The 7,022-nt window shown below is 43.1% G+C and overlaps 1 pseudogene; it reads right to left on the minus strand.

The window, feature by feature from the left end:
• Positions 1–2,420: 2,420 nt before the first annotated feature.
• On the minus strand, positions 2,421–2,573 carry LOC129043349 (U1 spliceosomal RNA; annotated as a pseudogene).
• Between the last annotated feature and the right edge of the window lie 4,449 nt (positions 2,574–7,022).

Raw genomic sequence — 7,022 nt, forward strand, 5'->3', positions numbered from 1 at the left:
TTTGGAAGGCAGAGGGGAAGTGGAGGCTCTTGTTCTTCTGTTTTTGTTGGGTTTTTTTTTTCCCTGCACGAGTGTGGAAAGGTGAGTATTTAGAGGCAGTTGAAGCTGCTGGACTCAGAATCTTAGTGTCTAGTCTTCAGCTTTGTCTTAGTCCATTCAAGTGGCTATACATAACATAACACCATAAACTGTGCAGCTTAGAAATTTATTTCTGACGCTTCTGGAGGCTGGGAAGTCTAAGATCAAGGCACTGCCAGATTCAATGTCTGACAAGGGTCTGCTTCCTTGTTTTTGTGTCCTCACACAGTTGAAGGGGCAAGGCAGCTCTCTGAGGCCTCTTTCATAAAGGTACTAACCCCATTCATAAGGGCTCTACCCTCATAATCTGACCACTTCCCAAAGGCCCCACCACCATCACACTGGGGGCCAGGATTTAACGTAAATTTTTGGGGAGACACAAACATTCAGTTTATAGCAAGATTGGAAGGTCTCTGGGGATTTTTGTAGTCATGGAGAGGCTTGAGCTCAGTGTCTAAATTATTAAGTTTATGGTTAATTGGAAGTGTGGCTATCTACCTATTCTCCACCCCTCCCTTCATACTGTTTCTACTATAAGAATAGAGACAAGCAGTTTACAGGGCTGTCTTTCTCCTATTGATAACATCCAACACGGCTCTAATTTCAGATACCTTATATTGAGTAACAAGTGACCCCAAAATATAGTCACATAAAGTGATAGTTTCTTACGATCTCTCATTGTTATGTGGATGAACAGGTCATAACTGAGTGGGTCTTGCTTGATCTTGCATATGGTTGAAGTCAGATGGCAGCTGGGGCTGGAGTCACCTGAAGACTCAACTGGGCTAGACATCCAAGATGCCTCTTCACTCATGTCTGGCACTTTGGTTAGGATGAATAGAGCACTTAGGGCCTGGGTGGGCCTCTCTCTTCATGTGACTTCTCTGCTTGGCTAGCTTGGGTTTCCTCATATCACGGCAGTCTTAAGGTGGTTAAACTGCTTACGTGGAATATTATTTCTCCAAGAAAGAACGTTCTCGGACCAAGCAGGGAGGTGCAATATTTCTTCTGGCCCAGGTTCAGAAGTCATGCAGTGTCACTTCCTCCACATTTATTGGTTAAGGTCACAGGACCAGCCCAGATTCAAGGGGCAAGAATTACGCAAGGGTGTGCATATTGGAGGCACAGTTCACTAGGACACATTGAGAGACAAACTATGATAGCTCCCTGTGTATCCTCGTTAACTGTGAACGCACTATCTTCCGTCCCTGGAAGGCTCTAATATGAGTTTGGAGGCAGGACACGATGGCTTACACCTGTAATCCCAACACTTTGGAAGGCCAAGGAAGTCGGATCACTTGGAGTCAAGAGTTTGAGACCAACCTGGCCAACATAGTGAAACCCCATCCCTACTAAAAATACAAAAATTAGCTGGGCATGGTGGCATGTGCCTGTAGACCCAGCTACTCGGGAGGCTGAGACATGAGAATTGCCTGAATCCAGGAGGTGGAGGTTTCAGTAAGCGGAGATCATGCCACTGCACTCCAGGCCGGGTGACAGAGTGAGACTTTGTCTCTAAAAAAAGGGGTTAGGAAAGGGCATTAATTAGACTAGTAATTTATTCTGGTCAATTTCCTACTATGAAATACATCCCCATCTAGATATTAAAAAGCTAGAGATGAGCCCAAAGAATGGCCTACAACTTTTTCTCCAAAAAATGTCACCTCAACAAACTACTACACAACACGCTGTACTGATTAACTAATGGCCTGTGAGGGTGTATCACTACATGATATTCAGAGTGCATTTTGAAATATAGAAAATAGAACAGTTTTCAGATATTACCTGAAAACTTCAGTTGAAGAAGCACCAGAATAGATTATCTCATTTTAATGTAATGTTAACAATTAGCATTTTTATTATACCCAAAAGAGCTCATTAAAACAACCGTGTAATTGAACTAAGATCTGTTATCCACATTTTATAGAAGAATAGATGGAATTTCAGAGAAGTAGACTGATATACCCAAAGGAACAGATCTTCTGTGGGTGAGCTGAGGCTCAGATCTAAATGTGTGACTCAAAGTTCACTGTACTTTTGACTATAATAAAGACAGCAGGTATGTGTCTTGCATGACATTACTTGCTCTCCCATGTCTATGCAGACATCACTAATCACTCAAGGATACTTATTCTGCTAAATTGCGACATTGGCTTGTAATCCTTCTCAACTCAATGTACTACCAATCACTTGAGGCTCAAGATAACATCTTACCATCTTGACACTCTACTATGTTGCCTGTCCGGAGGCTGAATGAAGCCCACAATAGAAAGATTACTTCTTCTTTGATTTGAAAATTTTAAAACATAAGGCGTATTCTCTATTTACTCACTCATTTATTTATTTTTTAATTAAAAAATTATAACCACAAATTATGCAGTCAAGTTTCTCACATTTGGGGAAATCATAGGGGTCACATCTGGAGTGCAATGGATGAGTCTTGCCCTGGGAAAACCACCTTTGTGATCATGGTATCTCCCCTGCTAGGTAAGTATTACTCAGTCAATTCTAAGCTGCACATCCCCACCAATCCCCATGCACATTTTAACATTTCTGATTTGGGGATGTGTCTTGCAGTCAATGTGGTGTTTTTTTTCCCCTCTTCTGAGCAATCTCTTTTGAATTGATGGTACATTGTTCAATTGATAGCATTTTAGAGTTAACAAAATATATCCATTCATGTATTTATGTATGTATTTGTGAAGTAAGTATTTGTTTGTAGGTACTGGGTACTAAGCAGTTAGCCCGCATTAGTGAATGTGGCCCAGACTCAGTGTTTGAGGATAGGGTTTCTCAGCCTTGGCATAATTGAGACTTGGGTCCAGATAATAATAATATATTTTGGTGGGGTACTGTCCAGTGCATTGGAGGATGTTTAGCAGAATTCTTGGTCTATACATGCATACATATTGGTTGCCAGGGGTCACCTTCACTCCAATTATGACAACCAAAATGTCCCCAGACATTGCCAAATATCCCCTAGGCAGGGGGCAGGGGGCACAGGGAAGGGTAAGGAATTATCCACAGGTGAGAACGACTGCTCTAGAAGTTAGCTTTCTGGGTCATCATAACCTTCTGTCTCTGTCTTATATCACTCATCCATGGAGTAGAGATTTTACTAAATGTGAGTCCAAACAACTGTACTTTTTACCCATGCGCCTTGGGAATTGAATGATACATACTATTTTTAGGGTACTTGGTATGCACTGGACACAGGATTATGCCCTTAACTCATTGAATTCAGAAAACGAAATGCAGAGTGCGAGGAGGGATTATAGGTGGCCCCCAGAAGCCCTGTCTGAGTTTAAACTCCTGGCTTGTGACTGCTAGCTGTTTGTTATCACGGGTAAGGCAACTATCCTCTCTATGCCTCAATTTCTCCATCTGTAAAATGGAAGTGCTAATAGTTGCTGTTATAAGAACTATACAGTGAAAACATTAAAATATGCAGAACCCTGCAGCACACATAAGAAATACTCACAAAGCACAGTTATTCTTCTTAAACTCAATGATATAGGCATCGTTATCTCACTTATCAAATGAGGACATCAAAATCAGGGAAATAAAGGAAATTGTCCAAGATCATGCAAGTGGCTGAGTGGCAGAGCTGAGATTCAAACACTATCACTGATTTAAAACCTGATGGTAAAACTCAAAGGAGCATATAGCTCTCCTGGGCGGGGCTCTGGCATCAGCAGGAAGCTGGAGTCTAGGCTAGGCTTGTGCACACTGTCTTATTCTGTCAGGGTCACTGAGGGTCGTGGGTTAGAACACCCGGGGTGGCCCTGTGAAGCAAGGTAATGGAAAAACACCATGGACTGTGACAAAATAAATGAGAAGCACACAGAAAGAAAGGTGGAAAATAACAGATGGGAACCAATATAGAAGACACATACTGGCACGGAGCCAGGGCTTAGCAGGTGAGTGAGGTCAGCATTTCTTATCACAGGCTTCTTTGTGCGCTAGTTTGAGCCCTGCACAGCCTGAGTGTTTGGCGAGTGCTGCATGAGTTCAGTTCTCTCTGGCTGTGGCTCCTCTTCCTTTGGCTGTACTGTGCTTTGTCGCTTACAGGTTCATTGCTTTCGTCTCCATGAAGATGGCCTTGCCCTGGGCTTGGAGCCACTTACTGCTGGGGCCATGCCTTATTGTCTCCAAGTTACCAGAATGTAATGCCTTATGATGCTTGATTATTGTTCGCTTGATAGAGAAACAAATGATGGCATTTGATTCTCACAGAAATCCTTTGACTCAGTCTCATTTCATAGTGAGGAAACTGAGGCAAATGAGTAAGGCGCTTGAGCCTGGTTAGTGAGGAGGGAGTCTGGGTCATCTGACACAGCCTCCCCTACTCTTTCCATAGCTGTTCACACACATAATAAATGTCCATAATGTGTGATGCACACATTCATTCACTCATTCATTCCTTCATTTATCTAATGAAGTTATTGGTCCTTGGTATATTCCAAACATCTGCTGAAATTCTTGACCCATGTTGTCTGAACCATTCAGTTTAGCACTGGAGGCAGCTGCCTTGTGCTATTCATTCCTTCAGGAAATGTGCATTGTGTATTTGTTCTGGTCTAGGCAGAGATTAGTTGCTGGGGATCCGTGGAGAATCTAGACCTGGTCCTGCCCTCAAGAAGTTCCAGTTCAATGCTTGAGACAGACTGGCTGATAGTTATTTTATCTGACAGTCACTAAAATTTACACAAGGTAGAGTGTGGCGACTGCTTGTTGATTGCCTTTTGGATGTGCATCATGTTTCTTCAAGTGGATGGCAAGTCCTTTGCCGGCTAGGAATGCATCTTCTGCCTTTTTCATGTGCTCTGCTAATGGCTGTTTAGGGCTTAGAACATCATACCTTGGTCAGGCCCCACTGATATCCCTGCTAGGAACTCACCTGGTAGCAGCAGAAGGAAAGTGAATGGGCTCAGGGCACGGTGTGGCCCATGGTGAGGAATGAAACTGACCAGATATTCAAATAGGTCCAAAGGGTTTTGGGGACCTCAGCTTGACCTTGGCTGAGTTTGACATCTGAAAGTTCCCAGGATGTCTGGAGGTTGTATCGGTTAACATATTGGTTTATTATTAATGCATAACAAACTTTTCCCAAACTCAACTTCTTAAGGCATTAATTGCTGTTAATGGGTTGAGAGGTCAGCCTGCTTTTCTTCTGCTCTCTGCTGGGCTCAAGCATCTGTCTGCAATCGGCTGTGGTTCATGTCAGCAGCTCTGCTAATCTTGTGTGGGCTGGCTCACAGGGATCAGCTGGCTGTTGGCTAGGCTAGGATGGCCTTGGCTTGAATAGGGGTCTCCTTCCCACATGCTCTCCCTGCTCCCACCAGGCTAGCCTTTTGAGATCTGGCTCAGAATTGTCAAAAGGTCACTTTTGCTGCCTTCCATTGGCAAAACAAGTCATAAGGCCAGCCCAGAGTTGAGAGATGGGAAATAGATTCCACCACTTGATAGCAGGAACTGAAAGTTTAATTGTAAAGGGTGTAGACACAGGGAAAGATGGAGGATTAGGGTGATCACAGGGACAGAGTGAGACCAGTCTTCTGGCAGATTCTATTTCTGAGAAACTCCCTTAACTGCAGGTTATGGCCCTGACTAAAGGCTGGGAGCATAAGCCTTAGGATCTGACCCCTGTGAGAAGAGGCCAGTCAGAGCCTCACAATTGTTCCAACCTTATGCAAGTATGCTGGGCTACAGAACATGGCTCTAATGTTAGTTAGAGTTCAAGTAGGGCAGGAAGCCAACACAATAATCCATTTCATCCCCTGGTCAGATATGGCTGGATTTGCAGTGGCTGCAGCCATTCAGGGGCCCAGACCTACATCCTGCATGGTGGGCTGAGGCAGATGGTAACTCCCTCCCAGTGGTGATGATAAGGTGCTTGAAGTACCTCCTTCTCTGCTTAGATGGATTCAGGCAGTGGTTAGGGCTGAAATTACACCTAAACTACTTCTGTACTTAGTGCTGAGCAGACCTAGGAAATGGAGGATCCCATGGGGGTTAAGGTGTCTGTCAAGTGGAAATAGACAGGTGAATCCTAGCTCCCTCATATGCTAGCTATTGACCTTGGATAGATGCCTTCATCTCTCTACACTTCACGATAGTGAGACTTAAACGAGACAACACACATAAAAAAAAGTCTTATACAGTGTCTAGCAAAAGTAAGCATCCATAAAATGTGATTTCATTTAAAAATACTTTAGCTTTTCAGTCTTTAATGACTCTGGCATCAAAATGTTATACTAAAAAGAGCTGTAGCTTTAGAGAAAGGTAAACCCACATGAAAGACTAACTCTACTACCTGACTCTGATTTGTGTAAATGAGGTTAGCATTTACTTTTAGACTTTGGGGGAATAACTGTGTTCCCATTCTACCTTAATCTTGCTTAATGCACATGGTCTGTGTGGTATTGAATTTACTGAGCCCCTAGCTGGTCCTGGGGGCTTGTTTAACCTTTTCTTTGGCTGCAATGATTAGTGTAGAGTTGTGCACGAGCCCCAAGCTGGGCCAATCAGATTTCTTCCCAAGATTTTGGCAGTGCAATCAAGAAAAAGACCTTCTCTTTCTGTGGTCTCGTGGGCTCTAAGATCCATGTAGACGAAGAACTGCTGGGGCCAATCTTGACACTCTGGGGATGGAGACTGTCTGAGAATAAAGCCAAGCAGAGGCGATGCAAGGCTGAGAGATTAAGAATGATTGAGTCTTGATGCAATAGTTGAACCCCAGGATCTAGCTTTTCATGAGGTCAACACCACCCTTAGACTTCCTAGTTATGTGGACTATTTTTATTTTTTTTGGTTTAAGTTTGCATTGTTTTTCTATTTGATTCAACTAAATGATCCTAAATAATATGTCATGTAACTTCTTTGAGTGTCAATATTCTCATCCTTAAAATATGAAAAAATGACACCTATTTCTTAAGGTTGTT

The sequence above is a fragment of the Pongo pygmaeus genome, chromosome 7 (genome assembly GCF_028885625.2).
Source record: "Pongo pygmaeus isolate AG05252 chromosome 7, NHGRI_mPonPyg2-v2.0_pri, whole genome shotgun sequence".
NCBI classification, from domain to species: Eukaryota; Metazoa; Chordata; class Mammalia; order Primates; family Hominidae; genus Pongo; species Pongo pygmaeus.